The sequence below is a fragment of the Apus apus genome, chromosome 4 (genome assembly GCF_020740795.1).
Source record: "Apus apus isolate bApuApu2 chromosome 4, bApuApu2.pri.cur, whole genome shotgun sequence".
NCBI classification, from domain to species: Eukaryota; Metazoa; Chordata; class Aves; order Apodiformes; family Apodidae; genus Apus; species Apus apus.
In genome coordinates, this window is record NC_067285.1 from 37,318,512 (window position 1) to 37,345,819 (window position 27,308).

General features: G+C 47.3%; 1 protein-coding gene across 2 annotated transcripts in view; it reads right to left on the reverse strand.

The window, feature by feature from the left end:
* Positions 1 to 25,797, reverse strand: part of SGMS1 (sphingomyelin synthase 1) — a 99,472-nt gene extending 73,675 nt beyond the window's left edge. The window contains exon 1 of one of the 2 annotated variants that reach the window (XM_051617059.1): positions 25,721 to 25,797. The gene's annotated coding sequence lies outside the window, so the exon portion shown is untranslated. Of the gene's footprint in view, positions 1 to 2,410; positions 2,461 to 25,720 lie in introns of those variants that run through there. The other variant, XM_051617060.1, reaches the window with a different exon arrangement.
* Between the last annotated feature and the right edge of the window lie 1,511 nt (positions 25,798 to 27,308).

The window sequence follows — 27,308 nt, forward strand, 5'->3', positions numbered from 1 at the left end:
ACAACAGCCACTCTCCCAAACACATCACACTCTCTCTGCTTGCAGGCACTCCCTCATCTGCCAAGTTTGATGAAGCCTAAAAAGCCACCCGTCTGCTGAGAGCAGCATCAGCACGAGCCACAAGAAAACCACACTGCCCTACCCCTCCCTGCATGTGGAGGGAAAGCTCCGAACTCTGAACCTGCTCTTCTAGGAAGGGCGGATCCCCCATGATCCAAGAAATGATGGAGCATAAACTGGCTCCACAAGTGCTCCCAAGATGTTCCATACTGGCTGCAGCCCCTTCCTCCCCAGTATAAAGACACACACACCCTGTAAGGACACATTTTCTGCCACACACTGAACTGTTTCTGAGATAGGAGAAAGTAGAAGCAATTCACACTGACAGCTTTGTTTAATGCAAGTTGCACTGACGGCAGAACTGCATGGCAAGGTTTGATTAGAGCTCATTCCTACCTTTCTTATGGCACACAGGACTCTTCATTTTAGTTTTTCTAAAACTCTCACATGTGCTATACACTTTTCAAAATTAAAAATCTACATTACCTTAATCCATTAGCCTGGACGCCAAACTCCTCTATCCTCTGCTCCTTTCCCCAGAGGAAGACCCCTTTGTTCCTGCTGGAACACAGGCTGGGTTCAGGGCCCAGTTTCCTTAGACTGCAGATTCACATCTTTACAGAAGTAGTTCAGCTTCTGGAGTTGCTAAGCAATAGTGAGCCATAACAGCACGAGAGAAGCCCACTTCTATTTTAGCATGCAACGTGACATTGTTCGGCTCTGGCTGTGCCACCACTGGCTCTGACATCCACAGCATTTCTTTCATGCAGAAGCACCAGCTGAGAAGCAATTCTGATGGCTCTGATGCTATTAAGATTAAATTCTGAAGTCACTTGCCAGTCTGGCTCTCCTTATGGCAAGATGGCTAAGAAATACCAGGCACTGCCAATAGCACTCCAACATCCTCTAGAGCATCACCAGCTTAGTCAGAATATACACACCATTTTACAACACTTGATCAAGTGTCTTGCAACCAGCACAGCCTCGAGCTCAGGACAGGCTTGGAGCTGATGCTGCCCCTCTAGCCAATGCACTTAAATCAAGGGCAGCTTGTGGAAACCTGCAGGATTTCCAGAAAGAGGAACCAATTTCCTTTGTTAATATTCAAGTGTTTTTCAAGTGAATGCTATCATCCTAATTATCCATGCAGAACTGTAAGTGAACCAACTACCCACACAACTGAGGACAGCAAGTGTGCACATATGAGTGCCAACAGCCACTTTTCAAGACTTTACAGAAGTCAAAATGTCTCCTTGTCTCTGTACATCAGCTATTCCCACGAAGCACAAACACAACACTTTGGAGCTGAGGATTCTCCTCTTCCTCTTTTCCTTCTCACTCAACACATCAACTCAAGCAGCAGCATTGCAAAAGAAGCAAGAGTAGGCTCTTGTCATACTTTCTTACCCAACACATACAGCAAGAATCAGGAATGTCTGCAAAGGCTGGATTAACCAGCTGGTCTTTCAAAAATGCACCTCAATGATTACAGCAACATTTTAATTTTACAGCCTAGCACAGGAAGGCAGGCTTATTTCCACGTTTCCCTGGCATGTTTGCTTCCCATTTGCCAGACACCAAAGTACTCCTTAAAATTGAGAAATTCAGCCTCAGTAGAGATGACCTGCACAAGTCCACCAACCCAGTATGCTTGCAGATTAAAGAAGTCAAATTAATTGATTTAAAGAGCACATAAGGGACTTTGAGAGAATGTTTGGGCAATGTCTAAGATGCTCTTTTAATCCTCCTCACAGTTAATTTTTTGATCATAGGAAGCCAGTAAGATTTGCGAGGCAGCTCCTACACAGAAAACACCTCCAAGGGCAGGTTAATCACTGAACTATTCTGCAAATTGCTCCTCATCTACAGTTGTTTGCCCCTGCACTCTTCTTGCGGAGACCACAAAATCACACAGCTCATGGGAATGTTGCCCTCACTCCCACTGAAAGGGGATGTAAGAAAAGAATGATCCTTCTTTGTTTTATGTGGACAGATCTGCAGTAGGGAACCATTATCTAAATAATAACCCTCCTGTACCTCATCTTTTGCTATTCAATATTTTAAGACTTTACATTTTCTTTGTCTTTAATTGTAAAGTAGCACAATGTTTTTAGCTCCCATTTCCATGTTCAGAAGATTTAGAGGCAATTTCCCCCTGCCAGACACACAGCATTCTTAATCAGTACTTGGCTCCGCTACAGGAGGCAGCCCAGAAACATCCCCTTCATCTTTTTTGTATGGTAAAAAGGTAGCAAAACACCTAGCACACTGCAAACTTATCCCTAGTGTCCCAGAGCCCTGACAAAACTCTCCACAAAGCTGGCCTCAGCATTGCTGTAAGACTCCTTACCAGTTAGGGTGCCAGCTGTCCCATAGACACTTGGAAATCTTCACCCTAGATGGATGCCAGAACACTGAGAAGTGACTTGGTCCATACTGGTATTTTCAGTTGTCCTTGCAGGGTGAGAGGCTCAGAATTTCCCAGATTCACCTGAAAATACTTCTAATATAAAAATCTAAGATCAGATACCTCTAAAAAAGCAAGCCATTATTAGGTTGGAAAACAAGCAAATGAAAAACACTGCAACTAACTCCTATTTGGTCATTTTCACATTGGCAGTCAGACCTACCTAGACGATTTCCCCAGGTTATAAAAAACCACAATCTGATCCTATTTTCTAGATCAATATTTGGACAAAGTTTCCACTACATACAGCAGTCCACTTAGTGCACACATACACACACATATGTAGCTATCAAAAGGACTTTCTTGGAAGCCTCAGTGTGACAACCATGTCAAGGTACCCTGCTATAACATCTTTTTGAAAGCAATTTTGCACCCTGCTGCAGCATTTGCTCCCGAAACACACACTCCTTGCTTACTGGCAAAGCTGCCAAGGGTTGTTCCCTCACCTTGCAGTCATTAAAGCTGCTCATAAAAGGTCACATGCCTCTTCCCGAAAAGCTCCTAAGAAGTGCCAAGCCTTCCCCTCAGCCTGTGACCTTTCGTACTCACCTCGATGAGTTTATTATGCAAACACGTTAGCGATAAGGAAAGCAGGGCAGGACTGTGGTTACAGACCTCGCTGCTGCTCCTGGAACCGACAATGACATCGGTGAAGTTTCCTGTCTCCTGCCACCAACAGGAACTACGACAAACTGCTTATTATGCTGCTTACTTGAACCAACGAAACTGGTGTTTGGCATCCCCTGGATCATTTTCTGGTACCTGTTCTGGCTTCAATGGAGCTGGAGGAGAATGGGATGAAAGTCTAGGACTCCATGACAAGCATGATCTATATGCTTCTGCTAAGGGAATGGGGACTGAAAAGGTTCACCTCAACCCGTGAGTAACATCACACATCAGAATTCACACTTGTGTTTCAATCACAGAGTCAGCGAACAGTGAAGGTTGGAAGGGACCTTAAAGATCATCAGGTTCCAACCGCCCAGATATGAGCAGGGACACCTCCCACCAGACCAGGCTGCACAAGCCTCATCCAACCCGCCCTCCAACACCTCCAGGGATGGGGCTTCCACAACCTATTCCATTGCCTCACTACCCTCATGGTGAAGAATTTCTTCCTAATGTCCAACCTAAATCTCCCCTCTTTCAGTTTAAAACCATTACCCCTTGTCCTATCACTCCCTTCTCTGGTGAAAAGCCCCTCCCCAGCTTTCATGTAGCCCCTTCAGGTACTGGAAGGTGCTCTAAGATCTCCTTACCCACTTCACACCCAAAAAAGCCTTGCTGCCAAGTTATCTACTGAGTCAGAAACAAACCACAGCACTTAAGCTTTTTAAACTTAGTTCTTCCCATTTTGCAAGTGCTTGGAAACAACAGGCCCTTAGACATGTTTCACCTCTGCAAGCATCTTTAAAAAGCCAGTTGTCAAGCACTGGCAGAGGCTGCCCAAGGCAGTGGTGGAGTCATCATCCCTGGATGTGTTTAGAAGTTGTGTAGATGTGGTGCTGAGGGACATGGCTTAGCAGTGGCCTTGGTAGAGTTAGGTTAATGGTTGGACTTGATGATCTGAGAGGTCTTTTCCAACCTAAACGATTCTATGATTGTGTAACTCCAAGTTACATCTGATACGAAGCTAAGAGATAAATTAGAACAACTGGAGTTGTGCAAAATGAGTCGCACCCTTCATCAGCCAGACAGTTGAGAAATTGTATTTCTCATACTTAGATTTTCCAGCTTTTAACATGAGAACAATACTACAAGGTTGAGATTTCACTAGCTGGACAACACAGTGCGTGTGGAGCCGTGGTGGTCATGGCATGGGAAGAAGGGGAGAGCAGGACAGATGGTGGCATGCTTATGTGCAGATCCCAAAGGGAGGACAGGCAGAACAGTGAGACAGGGTCATTTACAGACTGTGCAGCCTGGGGAGATTAAGGCAAATAAGCAGGGCACAAAACCAGATCTGTTGTGTGTTTTTTCAGCTCCAGCAGGGCTAGGAGCATTAGTGCAGATTCACTCCTGGAACATGATCCTCCACTGGTGACTGAATGTCTCCTTTGTCAGCTGCCCTGCGTCACACGGGCTCGCTCTGGCCTCGCTGGTCCTCCAAGGACACACTGTGCATTGTGTGGAGTGCATAAAATTCCACAAGTACCAGTGGATGCCAAGGCTCTCCTGGGCAGAGAGGTCAGGGGATACTTTATAGGATAGCTGGAGAGAAGTGCTGACAAGTTTCATGTTCGTTGATCAAGCTTTGCTAGTAAGCTAAAAAAAACCTGCTTCGTGGAGCACACCAAGACCTTCACTGGAGTGGAAAAACCAAAAAAGACCTGAACACATTGGCTGTTCAGCTGACAAATACACTCAAAATGTGGCCAAGCAGCTTCCCCTACGTTACAGTTAAAGATCTTTCAAGTATCCAAAAATGTGCTGCTAGTAACACTGAAATTTATTATTTATTCAAGAGGCTTCTTTAAGCCTCTTTAAGCTCTTAAAATAACATTCAACACTTTATATGTGGGGCTTTTCTAAACAGAAGATTTACAAGATAATTACACTGATGTCAGAACAGCAAACACTGCCACATATGCAATGCTTGGGCAGCTATCCCATTTTAACCCCCTTTTCAATTCCCCTTACTGTGCAGGAAAGCTTCAGCAAAGAGAGGCAGTGAAATAGAAAAAAGGAAGGTCTGGGTCTCTTGCAGCACCCTCTGGGCTGAAGCCAGCACACCAGGATCAGTGACTGCTTTTCGATGAGATGCCCCCTGGTGCTGCCATCACACTACTACAACTTTGGCATTAGCTTCCACTATTACAATCCCTGAATTCCACCACTCAAGCTTCAGAGCTTTTATTTGCACAAAACAACAACTAAACAAAAAAAAAAACACAAACAAACCCTCCTAGCTGTTCTGCTACATCAGTTGAAGCAAAGTGCCAGAGCAGCTAAACGTGCCCCATGTCAGTCAAGGCTCTGGCTGAAGCTTTGCCTGCTTCTAGCTCCAGGAGTTTCCTGAGCCTGCACTTAGTAACCCTTGGGGAATCTCTCATCCAAATACTTGCTCAGTCCCTCCACCCCCCGAACATGATCCCATTTAAGCTCTTTGTATCCATAACATTATTTGGCAAGGAGTCTGATATGTCTGTCACTGTGTGGAGAGTGGAGCCTACGTGCCGCTGCCCGCTCCTTGGGATTCCAGTTACTGCCACAGCCCGCCTCCTGCACAGATGGGGTGGAAAGAAATCCTTGGTTTTGGCTCGCAGGCTACTTACAGACTCCAGCAGGTATGTTTACACTACTACCTAACTTTTAACTTGTCACAAGCTGTCAGGTTTCCTCCCTCAGCTTTGTTACAAGCAGCACCTAGGTTACAATCCACAGGTTGAGAACATTCCTCCCCTCTGTAACAACACCTGAGAGATGTTTTAGAAAACCTTTACCACAAAATAACAACTGCCAGAAACGTGCCTCTCCTCCGCGAGAAAAATTCTAGAGAAATAAACTTTATCTCAGTAGATTCCTCCATGATTTCTAAGATTTTTCAAGTATTAAGTGGCAGAACTGATTTTTACATTCTTTCATATGGGGCACCTTCTCTGGCAAAGCCAAAGTACTTCAGTGTCGCAAAAGGGTGGTCACTCCTGTGCTGCTAGCAACACCCAGCAGATGTCAACACCATGCTCTGTGTTTCCTTCAGGATTTAAACAGCCTACAGAGCAAATGCAGAGAGCAGCAACCATCCCAACAGAGCTGATCTGGCCCTGCCTGAGTGACAAATGACAACCCCACTAACAGCAGAATCATGCACATGTCTTGGAGCTCAGCCCCACCGACCTGCTCTACTCACCAAATGCGTTTCTGCCATCACTTATTTTTCTACAGGGAAACTTGATCAGGCTGGTGTGAAGCCAGCACTCCTCAAACACATTTGTAGCTGCTCCTATTTACCACACAGCAATTTGCAGTGACAATTCTGAGGAGAAAAACTACCGTAAACTGTTCTATAAATAGAAGTTAATCTGGTTATGGGTGCCAGTAATCTTTCATACACTAAATAGCTGATGTGCTGATCAAAAGTAACATTTAGATATGACACGTTGCCCCACTACATCCCACTGCTGCCACTCAACTCTGTTAGAGGTCCTTGTTCAGGCTGCAATGTTCACAATGGCTGCCTTTCAGTCTGAGGGTAAAAAGGTTGCCTGTAAAGCAGTTTGTACAGTATGTAAAATGCTTTGTTTATGCAAAAATATTTTATCTGCAAGAAACATGAAAGCAAGACAGTTTTCAGCACTTGCACAGCAAAGATCTACAACTCCCACAGGTATTGCCAGAAACTTTCTTCCTTAAGGCTTTACAGTTATAAAAGACTATTCTGCTAAAGCAAAACTACAAACAAAAAACAAAGTTAAATGCTGTCAATACACTTTAAAAGGCTGTTACAGCAAGGGCGAGAACAAGCAGAGGTGCTATTTCACTCTTACTCACTTTGTTCAGAGAACATCGTTGCATTAATCAGTAGGAAGAACTTGTTGGTGCAGCAGGTAAAACCAAAACTTATGGGGTCTTCCCCAGTAAGTGGGCTCTGGAAAAACACTCCAGAAGTAAAGTTTTCCTGAAGCCTGTTCTGCAATTTAAGCTGCAGTACTGGAATCCAGCTAGCCAGCAGATCAACAGCCTTCCAATAGTCATACTCATTTTACAAATAAAACACTGCACATCCATTAGGCTGTTAAGACAAGAGGAATGAACCACATTGATCACCAGAAGCAAAAGCACAACAGTTGACAGGGGAGATTTACAAACAACCCTCAAAATTCAGCACCACCCAATTTTTCCAGGATATGGAACTGGAATACAGGAATATTAAGAAAGCTATTGTTCAAAGGCAGCAAAGAAGCATCTCCTTTTCCAGCTCAAAGCTCATTTAAAGACATGCTCTTGACATGCTTTCAACATATTCAGTTCCTGATCCGTGTTTTAGAAGAGCAGCAAAGGCTAAATCAGATGTGCAGCACTCCCTTGCTAAGGTCAGGATACCTAGCTAGGGAACAAAAAAGAAGAAAAATAAAAAAGAGGGGACAGGGGACAGTTCCAGCCCCACTACACTGGTTCTGTAGTAGCTACTGTTCAGTAGCTGTTTTTCTGTGCTGTCTCATTGAGCTCTGCAGACTCCCCACCCCAGGGCTCCAGGTGTGTGCTTTTCTTGGGTTGTGGTTTCGTTTGTCCCTGCCAGGGAATTCCCAACCACAAGCTGGTTAGTTCCTCACTTCCAAAAACTGCCTAATTAATTAAGGGACTTATCTCAAGTTACATTAAAAATGGAGAGCTACCCAAATATAAACAGAAACAAAAGTTAAGCTTTGAAAAGACTGACCTGGCAGGTAAATAAATGTTTTCCTGCTCTGTTAAGTTCATGAAGTGCAGGTTTACAGCCAGGTAATACTACACACTTCTGTAATTTCATGTTAAAATACACTAGGAGATCCTGTACAGCACTGGGGCAATAAAACAGCAAATTTGGACATTAACAAAAATGTATGTGCAGAAAAATAAGCCCTACAGTTTGATAAGCCATTTCCTTGTAAGGTACTAAAAAAGACCTTCATAGAATCATTAAGGTTGGAAGGGACCTTAAAGATCATCCAGTTCCAACCCCCCTGCCATGAGCAGGGAACCCACCACTAGACCAGGCTACACAAAACCTCATCCAACCTAGCCTTAAAAACCTCCCTGTACGACCCATTCCAGTTCCTCACCACCCTGAGAGTGAAGAATTTCTTCCTAATATCTAAGCTAAATCTCCCCTCTATCAGTTTAAATCCATTACCCCTTGTCCTAACACTGTCTTTTCTGATGAAAAGCCCCTCCCCAGCTTTCCTGGAGGCCCCTTTCATGTACTGGAAGGTGCTCTAAGGTCTCCCCAGAGCCTTCTCTTCTCCAGGCTGAACAGCCCCAACTCTCTCAGCCTGTCTTCATAGCAGAGCTGCTCCAGCCCTCTGATCATCTTGGTGACCCTTCTCTGGACCCTCTTCAACAGGTCCACATCTTTCTTGTGCTGACAGCTCCAGAACTGTACACAGTATTCCAGGTGGGGTCTGACCAGAGCATAGTAGAGGAGCAGAAACACCTCCCTGGCCCTTCTGGCCACACTTCTGATGCAGCCCAGGATGCAGTTGCTCTCTGGGCTCCAGCGCTCACTGGCAGCTCATGCTGAGATCCTCATCCACTACCATCCCCGAGTCCTTCTCCTCAGGACTGCTCTCCAGCCATTCTCCCCGCAGCCTGTATTTGTGCCTTGGGTTGTGCCAACCCAGGTGCAGGATCTTGCACTTGGCCTTGTTGAATTTCATGAGGTTGGGATGGGCCCACCTCTCCAGCCTGTGAAGGTCCCTCTGGATGGCGTCTCTTCCCTCTAAGATGTCAACCACTCCACACAGCTTGGTATCATCAGCCAACTTGCTGAGGATACACTCAATCCCACAATCTTCACATAGGTCTTACTCATCCTGCCTCACAAGCTGGAATTTCCCTGGTGTGGGCAGAGACCTCAGACCAATTAGTGAAACCCAGACAATCCAATATAAAAAAAAACAACACCAAAGTTAGAATAAATTTTGGTTAACTTGATGCTCACCCTGCATGAGGTTAGCTTCAACCCTACACGACAGTTTTTCAAGAGAAGTTTGGTTCAACACTTAACTATAAGAACACTAGATGAAGCTCAAGAGTTTAAGAGAAGGTTATTATGGGTCCCTGATGAAGGAATAAACACAGCTTTTATGTGAGAACACAATTTCAGTCTTGCTCTAAAAAGCCAGAGTGCTTTATTGCTTAGTATTGAAAAAGTTGGAAGACCAAGAGCACATCACAACCACTACATGACAGTAAAAACCAAATTGACTTCATTTTTCAGTATTTTTTTTACACCAGTGAGAAAAGTAGTTAACACCAGACATATTAAAAGCCAAAATTAGCTGGCTAACTTAAATGCAACACAGAAAAGCATCTGCAGCACTTCCTGAGGCACGAACACCAAAAGCAGCAAGTCCCTAACAGCACTCCACCTTTGAAAGCAGAGGAAGGGCAGAACGGCAGGTCTCTCATACACCAAGAGATGTCTGAACACTTCCAAGTTTCACAAGACCCCCCAAAATCTTTAAATAATGAGATTTCTCTTTTTCTTTCTCCAAAGTCACTTGCTGCAGCAAGCTTCCAGTGTGTCAAACTAAAAGCGACAGAGATTTTAGTCTTTGCTGCCAGTCAGTGTGAAGAACACTCCAGAAGGCAGAGCCACACTCCAGGATGACCTGGACAAGCTGGAGGAGTGGGCTAGCAGGAACCTGATGAAGTTCAGCAGGGAGAAATGTAAGGTTTTGCACCTGGGAACACGAGTGAAGTTCAGACTGAGATCCACCCAGCTGGAGAGCAGCCCTGTGGAGAGGGACCTAGGGGTCTTGGTGGACAGCAGGCTTAAGATGAGTGCACAGTGAGCTGCAGGGCAAAGAAACCAACAGGATGCTGGGCTGCATCAACAAGGGCATCACCAGAAGAGATCAAGAAGCTCATCCTGTTCTACTCGGCACTTGTCAGACCACACCTGGATTACTGCTTTCAGTTTTGGTCCCCACTCCACAAAAAGGATGGGGCAGGCTGGAAAGGGTCCAGAGAAGGGCCTCAAGGATGGTCAGAGGACTTGAGGACCTGCCATGTGAGAAGAGGCTGAGAAAATTGGGTTTGCTCAGCCTTGAGAAGAGAAGGCTCAGGGGAGAGCTTATGACCATGTTCCAGTACTTAAAGGGTGGCTACCAAGAAGCTGGAGACTCCCTATTTACAAGGAGTCACATGGAAAAGAGAAGGGGTCACGGGCACAAGTTGCTCCTGGGGAGATTCCAATTGGACGCAAGAGGTAATTTTTTCCCCATGAGGACAGTCAGACACTAGAATAGTCTCCCAAGGGAAGTGGTAGGGATTTGTCCCCCATGGGACAATTTTAAGTCTCAGCCTGACAGGGTGCTGGGCCATCTGATATAAACTACAGCAGTACCTAGACAGGCTGGATCAGATGATCCTTGTGGTCCCTTCCAACCTGGCATTCTATATTTCTGTGATTCAATAGGCAAAGCTGCTTTGTACTGTTGAACTTACATGTCAACACTAAAGTAGACAAGGAAGTTGGGATATATAAGTGACCTTCAGCCTCCTTGTCTACTCAGATTCTTTGCTGAACACTTGTACAATGGCACAGCTACTCCCGTTAATCCAATTAAGTCACTGGTTTACCACAGACAGACCAACCCACCTCTGCCAGTTCCCTATCAGGAATTTAAATTAGTGGCATAACAGTTCATCACCTCCTCACCAAGAGCCCTTTTCAAGTCACTGCAGAAGACAGCGGCATAAAAATAAGTATATTCCCTTCACTTTCAGAGATTTACAAGGGTTATGCTCACCTCAGACAAACTATAATAACCTTTTGCCTTTTTCAAACCCTCCCTTTCTTTTTTTCATTTGGGGTCTGAATTTATAGCTCCATCTCAGTCACCCAATGAACTGCCTGCACCACTCTGACCTTGAGAGACTTCGCTGACCAGAAGAAAGCCTCTCAGCAGAGTGCAAACAGGGGTGTGACAGTAATGAGTGCTGAAATCTGTCATGCCATCTCATCTCCCATTCCTCTGCACAACACCATTTATTTTTAGGTTGCTAACAGGAGGGAAAGAAAGGATGGGCACGAGCACCACAGCTGAAAACAAGTTCTGAAACCCCAAGAACGAGACATTCCCATTTCACGTTTAGTTACACTAGCTACACCTTCAGCATTTTTGGAGACACGGTGGCAAGATTTATACTGTCACACTGATGTCACCTTCACATGTGGTTTCCCCACAGTCACAAGCTGCTTACGAAGAGCCTGTCATCATCCTTGAGAAGTAGATCAAATGCTGCTTTCATGCTTCTTGCTTAATAGGAAAACAACACGCTTGAACAAGCCGGGTCAAGTATGGGACAGAAACACACCGTGGAGATGGAGCAGGTGACTTCTGAGTGGTGGTTCAATACAGAAACCTCTGATACAAGAATTTAGAAGTTAGTAAAGCTCTTTTATAACTGCAAGTTATGTGAGCCAAAGGCAGCAACAAAACTTGGTTCTGGGGAGAATCCAAGGGTCAGGAAGAAAAGGTTCAGAAGCATGCAACATGGAGCAGATCTGGTTTAAGCTCATGCGACATTTATATTCATGGACAAAGGGATCCTCAGAAGTGATCTGCTCTCTTCTTACATACGATGCTTCCCTACAGCTAAAGAAAAGAAAGCTGGCCAAAGAAGAAAACTGGCCAACCTCAAACAACTAGCAACAATGGGATGAATGCCCAGAAGTACAAGCAGAGCCTTTGACAACCTGGAGATCTGCTGCAGTTCCTTCCTCACAGCAAGACTTTTTCTTGTTTAAACTTACCAAGCACATCTCACAAATCTCTCATACTCACTTCAAGTCAGAGGTTAAGTGGAGCTGAAGTGAGACAGCATATCAGCTTCAAACTGAAATTCCATGTTCCTTTTTGCTAATGCTGTTGGTGCCATAGTTATCAATGGGAAGTAGGAGGAAGCTGGAAAGCAGATTGTTCAGCAGAGCAGCATGATGCAGGTAATGGCACAGTAATTCAATACATTCTTGCCCTATGGGAGTATTAAATTCCACTGCTAGGTCTGTGGAGGAGCCCTGCTCCCAAGATTCCCACACCATGCCTGTTTCTTGGGTCTCCAGAGGCCAAGTGAGCAGAGGCTCTGCTTCCAGTGAGCTGAAAGTGATGTATTCCCTGGTGGCTGTGAACCTCAGCAGCAACCCTGCTGACCTCAAACCCCCGGGGAGGCTTTGCCGTCATCTGCCACAACCAAATTCAGCAGAAACTTCTGTCTCCTGAGGCACTGACTCGAGTCTCCTATGAGTAGATATTCGTTTATTCTTTTGTTGCAGTGGCCAGAAGAGAGACCTGCAGACACGCACACTGATTCAAGCTGGATTTGCACTTGACTAATTCACTGGAAGTAAAAAGCAATGTTACCAGATGACACCTGGAAGAATGATACTGGTGCTTTAATCAGTCTACAAAGCAGTGTATGAGTGCCTGATGGGCAACAATTACTCAGTGTTAAAAATCAATGCATCCTTGCCCTGATGCAAATGAACCTAAATTTAAACAAGTGCTTTTTAAGTGCACTTAACACACACATTACCAGGTGGCAGATGCTTTGCTAAGGGGCATCACTGTTGGAGGGCAGCACAACTTGTCTATAAATAAAGGAACTCCAGTTTACTTCTAACAAAGTAAGTACAGCTGAGCCCTAAGGGAGAAAAAAATAATAAACTTAAAATTTGAAACCTCCAGTCACAAAAGTTATGCCAACTTTCAAAAGTTCCTATAGTTGGCAGCAGAAATTTGTTTCACAAAGTTTTCTACTCTCTTTCTTGACCTAAAAGCCACCAACTTGGAAAAGGAATTTTCTGAACCACATCCCCCCCACCCTCGCCAGGCTACCGTACTTGGTTTTTAATCTTGTTTCTTCTGGGCACTGGAAAGCATTGTGCACTGCCGCAACAACCCCCCCTACGCAATTAAACAAATGCTCAGAGATGAGTACCTCCCAGGCTGTGGCAAAGCCATGATTGGTATTAATTTAGAAACTCCTTATTAAAAAGCTACAGTTTCAGAGTCTGCTTTTGAGCACTCTGTTTGCTAAGCCTCTGCCTCCAAGGCAGAACAAAGCCCTTCAGGACAAGCACACTTTAGTATGTCAGCCAGAGTTGTGTTCCCCTCTCCTGACAGTTTCTGTGGTGAACTTTGATACCACATCCAGTTACCAACTCTGGTTTTTGAAAGACGAGCAAGTTCCCTAAAGAAACTAAAATACTGGATTGGAGAGGGAGGGGAGAATTCCCTGCTGTGGTCTGCTCCTTGTTCCATTTACTCACAGCAAGCAGCCTGAAAGCTGCATCTGCACAGATAAAAATGATTAGTATCTTCCAAACAAGTTTGACAAGGAAAATAAAACTCTGGCTTTGGCACTACTTCCCTTTCTGAGAAGCCATCTCATATAATGGGGACTCACAACTCCAGTTTTCCATTAGCTTTACAAACGCCTAACAGCCTCTTCCAGTTTTAACAGTTAATCAAATTATTTATGAAAAGTGTAAAAACACTAAATTGGCAGGAAGGAGATAATTCGAGCTCCAACAGTGTATTTGCGAACTTAACCTAAACAGAACAACATATTTTCCCTAAAAAAATTAATGAAAAAGAGGGAATAAACATGAGCTACAGATTGCTCAAAAGGGAAAAACGTTGCTGGGAGCAAGGAGTCCCTGTCAGGAGAAACGACCTTCCCCCACCTGCACAGAAGACTCCAGGATGCCTTGGAGACAACAGAAATGTAACACCAAAAAGAGCCCTGGTACCACAAAAAAATCAGGACATTAAACAAACCCATTTGAAACTGTTTGTTTGTTTGTTTTCCTGCTCATTTCTGTTCAGCTCAGCGTGACAAGAACCCACCAGTCCTGCTTTGCAGGATTTGCTTCCGCAGTTGCTCACTTTCAGCTCCCATCATAAGCAAGAAATTTATGCCCCTGCAGCACCCAGGTCCTTCGAACTATCACTTGTACAACACATTCCACTTTTCAGCAAAAGAACCATTTAAATCGCAGACCTGCCCAGCCGTCCTAGCCTCGGATCTGGCAAAAGCACGGGTTTGGATCCACCTCTCCCACAACCACGGGACCCCAAACTAGACACACCTCAGTGTCAGGAGCAGGAATCTGTTCCAGCCGTCTAAAAAGCCACCTGCAAAGTCTTGGGCCTCGCCAAGCAACTGCTAAAATCGCTGGAATGGGACCATTCCCTCCTCCGCAGGGAGGGAGGGAGGGAGGGCAGGTGGCCAGGAATTGCAGCCAGCCCTCCCTGCCCTGCCCTCGGGGGATGCTCAGCCCTGATTCCAGCCTCAACTCCACGTTTGCTGGGAAAAGCAGATCTCCCTGAGACCCAACAAACAGGATCCTGCTTGGCCTTCTGAATGGAAATGTGCAGGTTGATCTCATGCAGAGCCAGCACGACACACATCCAAGATTCCTGCCCTTGTTAGGTTGGCTCTGGGTCATGGCAGACAGCTTGGTGAAAATCCAAACATGCAACAAGGAGGACGGGGATCCTCCCTCCTCTCCCGGGCAGCTCTGCACGCTTTCATCAGAAGCCCCAAACACAGCACAGGGTCCTCAGCAGCAAGGTGGGGCTCAGTGGTACCTATGCCATGTGCTCCAGGTGGGGCCAAGACTCACCCTTTCCAAGCAGCAGCCAAAGTTCTCTCCTTCCACACCACCAGATGCTCCTCATCTGAGGCTCCCTTGCATCCTGCTGCTGTCCCTGCTCCTTCTGATGACAAGAGCTGGCAAGATCTGGTTTCTGTTCCATCCCCCCTACCCTTCAGGGAACAGCCACCTCTCAGGATGCCTATGAGCCCAGGGTGGGTGGCAGCAGAGGTCTCAGAGGACATGACAGGGCTTTGAAAAGGTGGGGATGGATACAAGGAGGTGAAGACAGAGTAATGGTGAGAAGGCCAGTCCAGGAAGGTCAGGACTGCTCTAAGAGGTGATCTGAAACTGTGTGATTTTGGCTGTATTTCTGGGCCTTGCACAAACCTCCACAGACTTTGATGACAAGAAGTACCACAACTGATAGGTTTAATTTGGCAATACTTGCAAAGTCATGCTGAGAATACTTGTATTGAACGCTGTGCTCAAACCCGTGTTGCTTTACTGCACGAATACTGTATATCAATACCTATAGATCAGGAATAAGTAAGTACGCAGCTTTGTAAGTATTTAAGTCTCCAGGTGAGGGAACTGCTCTCGTCCTCCCTGCACAGTCAACGTTAACACTTGTCTCAGCCACGGGAGGGATAGTGCTGCCCCCACCCTGCCAATGTAAATCACAGCAACAAAAATACCAATTAAAAAAAGGTACTTTGTCCAAGACGATCTAACATGCCCTGCACGAGAATGTGTTCTAACAGGCTGACTTGAGACTTCCCTGTTAAAAAAAAAAAAAAAAGAAAAAAAAAGTACAGCACAAAAAAAATCTGGATTATTATTATTAAGTATATAGCAAGTCACTTCACATACATGGTCACAGATCAATTCACCTCTGCTTTATCAAAAAGAAAATGTTTTTAAAGCAGTCCTTGAAAGGAAACAAATCCTTAAAACCAGAAGAGGATCATATTGCCTCCAGAGAAGCCAGTGAAGAAGCCTCTTTCTATTTAACTCTTCCCCCATTTTCTAACTCTATAAATAAAGATCAGCATGTTCATCTCTTCAAATACCGCTGACATTTCACTTTGCAGTGTCTGTGGAAATAAACAGACTTTTCCTTCTCACTAGCTGAAGTTTGTGTTACCTCTTTTAGTGACAATTAGCAACATTAAGAGCAAAGGCAAAATGATGCAGACAGCTGCATGTCTGAATCCCTTGTGTCTAAGAGCTCTGACTCTAAATTTCAGGCTGATTTAATAGTTTTTGTGTGTGTCTATAATAAACACCAAAGGCAAGCATACATTCACACACACTTTACCTAAAATACTAAGAACTAAGCAATTAAATCCATTCCTAAGAGGATGGACTACTCAAGGCTGCTACAGCAACAACGTAGAGGTATTGATGTCTCAATTGTGCCATATTAATATCTGGCACCACAAATATCCCAGTGACATCTGGCCTGTGCCCTGCCCCAATTTCTCCTCTGCTTCCCCCTTGTTGCCACATCTTTTCCCAGGCTTTTCCCTTCATGGCAGCTCCACTTGTCCCAACTCCTTCTGCTGGCAAGAGAACGAAGTGCTCCACTAGCTCCTCACTGTCTCCAGCACCAGAACAGGGAGGCTGTGCAGTTTCTCATCCCAAGGGAAAAGATCTTGCAGTCCCACACCACGCTGCACTGGAGCCCTGTTCCAGCACCCCAAAACATTGGGGTGAGCAGTGAGACACTGGCCCAGCTAACAGACTAAACCAGGCCTGCTGCTCAAGGACAAATGAAAGCCCCCCTGGCACTGGCTCACGACAGCAGCCTAGATAAACTATAGATTAATCTTCCTTGAAATCAGGTAAACAAACATGGCTTGGATTTTCAAAATTATCAAGCTGTTTCATGCTACAATGAGCTTTGCATACCCAGTGAGACCAGACTTTAGAATTTTCTCCTTGACAATGCTGGAGCTTCAGTGTCCCTGCAGCCACATGTAACATTCTCAACAGTGTCAGGACAGCTTTGCACAAATACCAGCATCACAGACTGTATCACATGTCACTTCTGTGCAGAAAGTGCAGCCAGACAGAGGCAGACAAAGCATATTCTTCATAATTTTTGCAAGGTTTATGCCAGAAACATGAGCAGATTATTCTCCAATATGCAAATAAACACAAGTAATTAATTTAGTGTGCAGGCTTAATTTCAACATGCAGCTGCTACAGTGGAACTGCTTGAAGGAACACAGCAATTCCCTGTGACTTTTAGTATACAGTCTGCTTTCAGGCTACCACCATGAAAAGAGCAAAAAGAATGTCCTGACCATGGACACAAGATTCCCAGAACATTAACAAATCAAATCTAAAACCATGAAGGTGGCAGACATTATTGTACAGTGGGCAATTACTGTGGAGTGGACAATTATTTTGAATATTTGCCCACTACAAATGGACAGTATTAAAGCACTGTTACCAGTGAGAGAGGGATTACAAAGTTAATGCAAACAATCTAGTTTTATTTTTTTAAGCACTTTGTGTGATATTAGCAAAGTAGTAGGTCTAATGGGAAGAATCATAAAAGAATTTCACAGATTGGCAGCCACTCAATAAAACGGCCAAGGAAAGCTCCCTGTAGGCAGCTAAAAAATGATGCTGGTCAATTCACTTGTGCTGTGATGAGCTGAGAGTTAAGCAGCACCATTCAGAAGTTCAGATCCTGAAGAAGTAACTGGCAGTTCATTTAACACATCAGCTCAGCTGGACAGGCACAGAAAAGCAAACACCTAACAGCCGTTCCTACCACATAAATCCAGTGCACCTGTATCTTAAATACCACCCATATCTCAGGTTCTTCTCTCTTCTCTACTCCCACCCCACCTTGGCACTGAGAAACACTGAGTGAAGGTGGCAGGACAGACTGTCCATACACACCGGGCGGGACCCCCCCACCCCAAAGCCCACATTAGGTTCTTACAGCAACACACCTCCTGCCTTGGAGAGTTCTAAAACCCAACTGGACCCTGAGAAACCTGATGTACTTTTGAGGTTAGTCTTGCTCTGAGCAGGAGGTTGGGCTAGAGACTCCCACAGGTCCCTTCCAACATAAATCTGTCTGTGATTATCATCTCCATCTTACACTTACTGAGCTCTGTCATTCCCTGTCAAAAACATTGCAGATGCTTTGAGACAAGACACGTGGCTATACGGGTCTGTCTTCTCAGCATAGATACTCATTTTCTCACAAGAGTTCCCAAAGAAATTCTGAGCACGGTATCAGAATGCAAATAATCTACTCCTGATAAACATGCTTCAGGCCCTGTTTTGTTGTTTTGTTGTTTGTTTTTTTTTTAAATGTCCTTTTATAAAGCATCTTTTTACATTTAGAAAGGGAGAAAACTGAAATAGGAAACTGCACATGGACAAAAACAAAGGCAATATCTGACAAGTCATTTTCTTAATTTGTGGATAATTGCTCATTACTGCAAAATAAGGTTTTTGCACTGTTTCACAAATAGTAGACTAGAAATCCTAGACCATTACTAAGCATTGGTTTTGACAAGTGTGAGCTTACTCCTAATGCTGTGAGTCTCCATAAAATCAATTTTCCACTAAATTCATATCCTGGCATCCCAAAAGTACTGGTGGAAACAGAATAACATCTTCTGACAAGTCGTCTAGTAGGAATCTTCACATGGTTGCATTCACCTTTTTGTGTCCATTCTTGCTTTTTTCACAGTGCTGCTTTGAACACACCCTACGGTCACATCACCTCTGCACAGCACCCTGTCCCCCAAGCAGCCACCTTCAGTGTTTTGAGAAGAACAAGGATGCTCCTCTTCCTTCCTCTTAAGTCCTGTTCACTCAACTATAGGCTGAGACCATTGGGGTTGTTCACAATGAGAAGCTCTGAAGTAGCCACTCTTTGCATGGGGAGGAACAGACGAATACAGCCTGGGTGGAGAACGGATTGAGAGCAGCCCTAAGGAAAAGGACTTGGGAGTGATTGTGGACGAGAAGCTCAACATGACCAGGCACCATGTCCTGGAGCTCAGAGACCACCTGTGTCCTGGGCAGCATCCCCAGCAGTGTGACCAGCAGGGCCAGGGAGGGGATTGTACCCCTTTACTCTCCTCTAGTGAGATCCCACCTGGGGTACTGAGTCCAGCTCTGGAGTCCCCAACACAAGGAGGACATGGAACTGTTGGAGAAAGTCCAGAGGAGGTCATGCAGATGATGGGAGGGCTGGAGTAGCTCTGCTCTAGAAACAGGCTGAGAGAGTTGGTGGTATTCAGCCTGGAGAAGAGAAGGCTCCAGGCTTCCAGTGCCTGAAGGGGCTCCAGGAAAGCTGGGGAGGGGCTCGGGACAAGGGCAGGGAGCGAGAGGACAAGGGCTAACGGTTTTAAACTGGAAGAGGGAAGGTTTTGATGAAACATCACGAGGAAATTCTTCACTCTGAGGGCGGTGAGTCTCTGGAACAGGTTGCCCAGGGAAGCTGCTGTGGCTGGCCCATCCCTGGCAGTGTTGAAGGGCAGGTTGGATGGGGCTTGGAGCAGCCTGGGCTGGTGGGAGGTGTCCCTGCCCATGCAGGGGGTGGGACTGGATGGTCTTGAAGGTCCCTTCCAACCCAAACCATTTTATGATCCAATGAACTAGTAAGACTAAAAATGTATTCCCTAAACACTCAAAATCCACAGGCCATTGGCACTTCATACTCTTTGCACATTCTCTGTCAGCAGCACAGCTCACCCTGTGCTCCCCAACTCATCAGCCAGCGCTGGATCTTCTTTCCCATTTAAATCACGCAGACCCTGAGCCCTTATGCACCATCACTAGCCAAGCTGGCTAACAGCTCCTGCCCTGGAAGTGGCCACTCTGAAGCTACTTTATCAGTGAACAACATGTGCCCTGGGAACCATAAGCCACTGGCAGAGCCAAGCAGGTACTTCTGCAGCAATCACCCTCAAGGCGCTCTCAAGGTCTTTTTCATCATCGTAACAGCAGGAGTCATTTTTTAAACCTTTCAAATAGTTTTAAATTAACTTCCCTGACAAAGTTTGCCAGAGCAATATAATCTGACTGCATAAAACTATGCAGAGGAGCAGGGACACAATGGAGACAAAGCAGAGACTTCAGAGCAGAAGAGGAACTATAGCTCCATTTAGATGGAGCTGGTTCATTAGTATGTAGATTCAAAGCCATTCCCAAGCAGTTATGGAAGTGCTCCCCAAGCCCTCCTAGCAAGCAAAAATCCATTCTGTGCACAAATAGGGCTTTTATAGCTTGGCACAGTGCTCAACTGTGGAGTCACATTTTTCAGTGCCTGGTAAATTTTTACTTGAAAGTGGCTGGAGAGCTGATGCCAGAAGCCCATATGACATGCCAGCTCAGTGGCAGAAGGTCAAAGCCCGGTATCAAGAGATTTTATGGAAGTGTTTCAAGACAAACTTCTTAAAAGCACCGAGCTATCTAGGGAGGCACAGATTTATACTGCTAGGAAAGCCTAGTAATCATCTTGATGACTCCTTTCCAATCAAGGGGAATATGTTTAACACTATCTTGTGAAAAGCACAGCAGCAGGGTCTCCCGCTGGTGAGAGCTGCTCCTGTGCCTATTTAACCCTTAGTTATTTTGCTGAAGTTAAGAGTAAAGAAGTGTTAAATGCCAGAGTTTTTGTTCAGGCTCTTATCTAAAAAAAATTTAAAAAAAAAAAAAAATGAAAAAAACAAACCCTAACCCAGCAAGCAAAACCAAACAAAAAAACCTCAAAATAGCAAACCCTGAGGTGCAAAAGGTGTTATTTCATGAATAATAACAACAGAAGTCAGACCCACCAACAACTGAAGACAGCACAGTAGAGTTTAAAGACCAACAGCCCAAATTATTCCCTTTCTCTATTAATATCTAAAACTATGGCTGCAGGAGAAAGTTAATTTAAAGCGCAAGAAAGACTCAATATTCTCAATTTTTACAGAAGTGGTTTAGGTTAAGTTAGAGTCAACAATGACCCTGAACAGGTGTCAAGCATGAAGACTTTGAACATACTGGATTCTATCAGCTGTCACCACATCATAAAAAAAAAAGATAGTAAAGCCCCATCAAAATCTGATCAGTCTGCTCAGGGTCGCCCCTTGCACCCACACAAATGCACTACTAGATCCACTTACAAAAGTAAGCTTGCAGACACTCACACACTCTCTCATTAAAGCATTTCAGTTGCCTGGATCTGCCATTTTAATGAATTCAAGCATAAGACTTCAAATTCAATTAGCACAGATCTCCGTGCTCCCAATAAAAAATCTGCAACTGACATTTAATGTCATTCAACACACAGGAAGCTAAGCTAATGCACTAATGGACCAGCAAGAAATACTGTAAGACACTCCAAAATGCAATGCTCTTTTTTAGTCAAGGAAATCAAAGGCGTAGGTTGCACTGGCCAGGAAGAGATGACAGCTATTCAAAATCCTCCTGAAACCAGGGCTGCAAAAGCTCTCCCCTCCAGACACACCACACAGCTTATCTGCAAAGAAGAAAAGCAGCTGCTTTGTACAGTAAGATCTCCTTCCAAACTGCTGGGGCTCAGGGGCAACCTACCTCATGTAAGGCTGTTTCAGCTCTTCAGACAGGAATTACAACCTGTCCTCCCATTTTTACTCCCATTTCCTTCTGCCTCTTTTTCTGATGAGGGCTTAGGCAATGCAGCCCTGCTCTCCAGGCCCACACCAGCTGATATGGGAGAGCTACGTTTTCCAAGCCCTGTCCCAGCTGGCTGATAAGGATGCAACGTTGCACTCCAAGAAGGAATTCCACTGTCCTGTCTCCTCACTGCACACCCATGCCTCACCCAGCTCGGTAAGAAAGCTGCCAGGTCTCCCACTGCGCTGCTTCCTGTCTTACAAACACCCAAAGCTCCGAGTCCAGGGATTCCTTTAGGCCTTTTTGCCAAGTGGCAACATGGTTTGCCTTCACTCCAGTTAAATAAAGCAAGAGACTTCCAAAGAGTTTGGAAATCTGGGAGACAGAAGGCAGAGCACACTGAAAGAGGAAAAATACCTTTAGAGTCACAGTTAAGCAGGGGGAGATTTATTTTGCTTGTTTAAGCAAATTAACACAAGCAAAACCTACAGCTAGTGAAGATACTTTCAAGATAAAGATCTATTAGTGCTTTCTTTGAGTACAGATGTGCAATCGGACACCAAAGCAGCACTGCACAGGCTGATAAGGAAGCATTAATAGGACACTGTTCTGCTCCACACAATTCTTGCTGCTCTCATTTGGATGAGTGAGCTGTAAAGCCCAGAAACAACTACATTTTAGAAGCTGCTTTTCTTTAAATGGCACCTTAAAGTCTCCTAAATGAGAGACTTTTCTCTTGTTCAAGACCCAGCAAAACAAAGCTTGGATGGTACTTCAAGGACTCTTCCCCTACCCCCTCAACTATATGAACATATTTGATAAGACCAGGAAAAACAGGGACAAACATTTTAAAGATGTCTAAATACTCATTTATATTCATTAATTATGCACAGCACAGGGAAACCAGTTACACTTCGTAGCTGCTTATTAGGATGGATGATATTCTTATTAACAAAAATTATTAGGATGGACGATGCTCTTATTAACAAAAATCAAGCCCAAGTAACCTGCACCAAGCACTAAGGTAGATTTTCAAAGGCGTAACATATATTTGGGATGAAAGCATCAAAAAAAGCAAGTAGGTTTTGTGCTTTCTTCAGTCTTCTGCATTTCCCCCAGCTTTTTTTTAGGGGTGAGAGGATTTATAATTATTAGTTTGAATGATGTTGCACATTTTGGGAATTCCAGCTGTGTTAAAAGCCAGACTTTCCAATCCACAGCACAGGACTCTTGCAGGACATCAGCCTTTGGAGGGCTGCCTGCCACTATCCATGTGCTGGTGTCCTAGGTGCAAAAAGCCTCCAGTGACACCAAAATCTTTTGGAAAACTCTGACAGTATATGCAAGCTCAGCTCCTGACCCTCAGGTAAAAAATACCCTCACAAAACCCAGTGTTTTGAGCTCATTTCTACTTCAGAGCGTTGTGTTTTGTTTTTTTCTTTTCACATCCAGTTGTTTCTGATGAGTTGCACTCGAAATAGCATTCAGGTGCTCTGCTTTATTTCAGCTAAGAACAGTTTGGATCTACCTTGCTGGGAAGCCTGAGAAACCCTCCCTGCACAACACCTAACTCTGGGAATCACACCGTAAGAGAAGGATCTCATGTCACACTCAACAAAACCAGGGTTCACTGCCACATGCAAGCCCAAATTTTGGTGGTGCTATACAGATTTTTTTTTTTTTCTTTTTCACTCCAAACAGCCCTTTCCTGACATGTTAGGGAACAAGGGCTTGGATTATTTTTGTCTGAGCATTTTTTACAGGATGTCCTGTTGTCCCAGATAAAACCCCTTTAATTCAGCAACCATTCCTTACAGCCAGACTGAAGTTGCTATTAAATCTAAGTCCCAGGCCACCCGTATTTAGCACAGCAATTAACCAACATTGAACAACACAGAGCAGCGGCAGCAACCAGAAAATGGGAAGAGTTTTTAAGCTGCCATTACCACTAGTGTACGGGATTTTCCTCCTCAAGTTTAGTTCAAGAGAACTCAATAATTAATTAAAAGCAGCACCTCCTCGAGCTTGACAAGCATGGAAACAATAACATACATGGGGGACAGGTACACAAAGGTGCCATTAACCAAGCCACTGCTTTATAAGGATACTGTTAACTCTGAGTAGTAGTCAAATGACATTCATTAATACCTCCAAGTGCTGAAAAACATCTGCACATTTTGACTGATTAAACCTAGAAGCATGGCAAGTTTTCACTGAAGGTTAATTAAACGTGGGGAGCCATGCTGTCTCTAGATGGATATGAAAAATGACAAGAGAAAGACGGTAAATCATTGGAGAATCACAAACCCAACCAGGTCAACACCAGAGCTTCCACTGACTGGAATTGTAAGGGCATCACATCCCTATTTTATACTGGTTCACAAACAGGCATGGAGGCCAGTGAGGGAACAAGGCATGGAGGCCGGAGAGGGAACAGGCGTGGAGGCCGGAGAGGGAACAGGCGTGGAGGCCAGCGAGGGAACAAGGCATGGAGGCCGGAGAGGGAACAGGCGTGGAGGCCAGCGAGGGAACAAAGCATGGAGGCCGGAGAGGGAACAGGCATGGAGGCCAGCGAGGGAACAAGGCATGGAGGCCGGAGAGGGAACAGGCGTGGAGGCCAGCGAGGGAACAAGGCATGGAGGCCGGAGAGGGAACAGGCGTGGAGGCCGGAGAGGGAACAAGGCAGGGAGGCCAGCGAGGGAACAGGCGTGGAGGCCGGAGAGGGAACAGGCGTGGAGGCCGGAGAGGGAACAGGCGTGGAGGCCGGAGAGGGAACAGGCGTGGAGGCCGGAGAGGGAACAGGCGTGGAGGCCGGAGAGGGAACAGGCGTGGAGGCCGGAGAGGGAACAGGCGTGGAGGCCGGAGAGGGAACAGGCGTGGAGGCCAGCGAGGGAACAAGGCAGGGAGGCCAGCGAGGGAACAAGGCAGGGAGGCCAGCGAGGGAACAAGGCAGGGAGGCCAGCGAGGGAACAAGGCAGGGAGGCCAGCGAGGGAACAGGTGTGGAGGCCAGCGAGGGAACAAGGCGTGGAGGCCAGCGAGGGAACAGGCGTGGTGGCCGGAGAGGGAAGAGGCGTGGAGGCAGGGAAGAGGCGTGGAGGCCGGAGAGGGAAGAGGCGTGGAGGCCGGAGAGGGAAGAGGCGTGGAGGCCGGAGAGGGAAGAGGCGTGGAGGCCGGAGAGGGAAGAGGCGTGGAGGCCAGCGAGGGAACAAGGCGTGGAGGCCAGCGAGGGAACAGGCGTGGAGGCCAGCGAGGGAAGAGGCAGGGAGGCCAGCGAGGGAACAGGCGTGGAGGCCGGAGAGGGAACAGGCGTGGAGGCCAGCGAGGGAACAGGCAGGGAGGCCAGCGAGGGAACAAGGCATGGAGGCCGGAGAGGGAACAGGCGTGGAGGCCAGCGAGGGAACAGGCGTGGAGGCCAACATTTCCATCCAGGCAGAGCCGAAGGGAGCCTGAACCTGTTGTCACAGCACCACGCAGCCACCGGCCAACGCGGTACCAGGACGCTCACGCCGCTTCCAGCCCTGCGGACACAGGCTGCCTGCATCAGCAAACTCCACCAGCGCCGTGTCAACACGGCAGAGCTCCCACTCTTTTTTTTCCACAGCCCTCTTGTCTCCTCTCTCGCCCTCCGTCGCCTCGCACGCTCACAGGGCCCGAAGGCGCCGAGGGCCTTCTTTTAACGCAGGGTTTTCACCCAAGACGGAATCCATGAGAAGCCCCAATGGAAACAGGGGCCTCGGAGCACGGTTAAAGAGACGGCCACACGCACGAGACACCCCCAAAAAAATTCCGTGTCACCCAGCCTTGTCAGCCACAAGGGAGCGGGGAGCCCCCCTTGCCTGCCAGGGCAGCAACAGCCCCGGGCACGCAGCGGGGCTGAGGGTCCCCGAGCCCCCCCCCGGGGGCTGCGGCCCCGACCCGGGGGCTGCCCGGGGTGCGGGGCTGAGGGGCCGGCAGCTCCCCCCCCGCCCCGGGGTGCGGGAGGGCCCCGCCAACCCTCGGTCCCGGAGCCCCCCCCCCCCCCAGGGCCCGCAGCACGGACGGGACCGCAGCCCCGCGCGGAGGGGCCGGGAGGAGCGAACCGCTCCAAGGGGGGGTGGGGGGGGCTGAGCGGGCCCGGGCACCCGCAGGGCGTCTCGCGGGGGCTTTGCGGGGAGGGGGCCCGGGGCTCCGAAGCAGCAGCAGCAGCCCGGCCCCCCGCTCCCACCCGCCGCCGCGGACACCCCCCCCGCTCCCGCTCCCGCTCCCGCTCCCGGCTGCTCACCGTGCGGCGGGGCGGTGCGGGGCGGTGCGGGGCGGGCGGTCCCGGGGCGGCCCCGCTCCCGCTCCCGGTCCCGGGCGGCGGCGGCGGCGGCGGGAGGGGCGGGGCGGCCGCACCGCGCGTCACGTGACCGTCGCGTCAGCCCGCGCCGCCATCTTGAGGCGGGAGGAGCGGGAGGGAAGCGGCAGCTCCCGGGCGGGCTGTGCCCTGGGGATGGACGTGTTCCCCAGGGGGGATGGCGGGGCTTGGCTTCCCCCCCAGCCGCTCGTTGAAGGCTCCCAGCCCTGAAAATCGCGGTTGTTTTTTCCTTAAAAGAAGTCACTTCGCAGCTTTCTGAGCGCGCGTCGCCAGAGAAGGCAGAGAATCCCAGGCGGGTTTGGGCTGGAAGGGACCTTCAAGACCTTCCAGATCCAACCCCCTGCCATGGGCAGGGACACCTCCCACCAGCCCAGGCTGCTCCAAGCCCCATCCAACCTGCCCTTCAACACTGCCAGGGATGGGGCAGCCACAGCTTCCCTGGGCAGCCTGGGCCAGGGTCTCCCCACCCTCACAGCAAAGAATTTCCTCCTCATGTTCAACCTCCATCTCCCTCTCCCAGTTTTCATCCATCCCTCTCATCCCATCCCTCCCTGCCCTTGTCCCAAGCCCCTCCCCAGCTTTCCTGGAGCCCCTTCAGGCACTGGAAGGTGCTCTAAGGTCTCCCTGGAGCCTTCTCTTCTCCAGGCTGAACACCCCAACTCTCCCAGCCTGTCTCCAGAGCAGAGCTGCTCCAGCCCTCTGAGCATCTCCACGACCTCCCCTGGACTCTCTCCAACAGATCCGTGTCCTTCCTGTGTTGGGGACCCCAGCCCTGCAGGGGGGTCTCCCCAGAGCAGAGGGGATTGAAACTGAAGTCCAGCAGCAGCAGAGCTTCCTCCAGACAGACGAGGTGTGAGGAGTTCTCACACCAAACCTAGCAGGCATCCTGGCAGAGCTGGCCCCGGCACAGCCGTGTCCCTCAGGAGAGGAGGCCGTGCTCCCTGGCAGCACGGGGAGCCAATTCCCTCTCCTCAGGGGAGATGTGATTCAGGGCAAACAGGTCCTGCCCTGAGAGCTCCAGACCAGAGGGTTCCGTGTTGGAGAAAACTCTGGCGTCTGCTTTTATTTCACTTTCCCAGGGGCTGTTCCTGACTGCTGGGCTTCTGCTTTGTGGTAAGATCCACACCTCTGGGGTTACGAGGATTCAGCTGTTATTAATAAAATCTGACTTCAAATAAAACCACAGGGCAATTTTATCTCGGGAGCGACCTCCGGACACCGTTTTCTCCAGACAGAAAAAGGCAGAATTTAGTTTCATGAAGACTTAACACCTCACATCTTATTTCAAACCTCACACTTCACAAATTGTGCCTTGTTAATACGAAATGAATTGGGGTTTTGTTGTGTTTTTTTTTTTTGGGGGGGGGGTTGGGTTTTGTGTTGTTTTTTGGTTTTTGGTTTTTTTCCCCTATCCAAATGGTCAAAAGGCTTTTGTGGTGCCCAGAGAGGCTGTGGGGACACCCCTGTGTGCTGAGCTTGGTTTCCTGCAGGTCTGCTCCTCAGCATGGGAAGA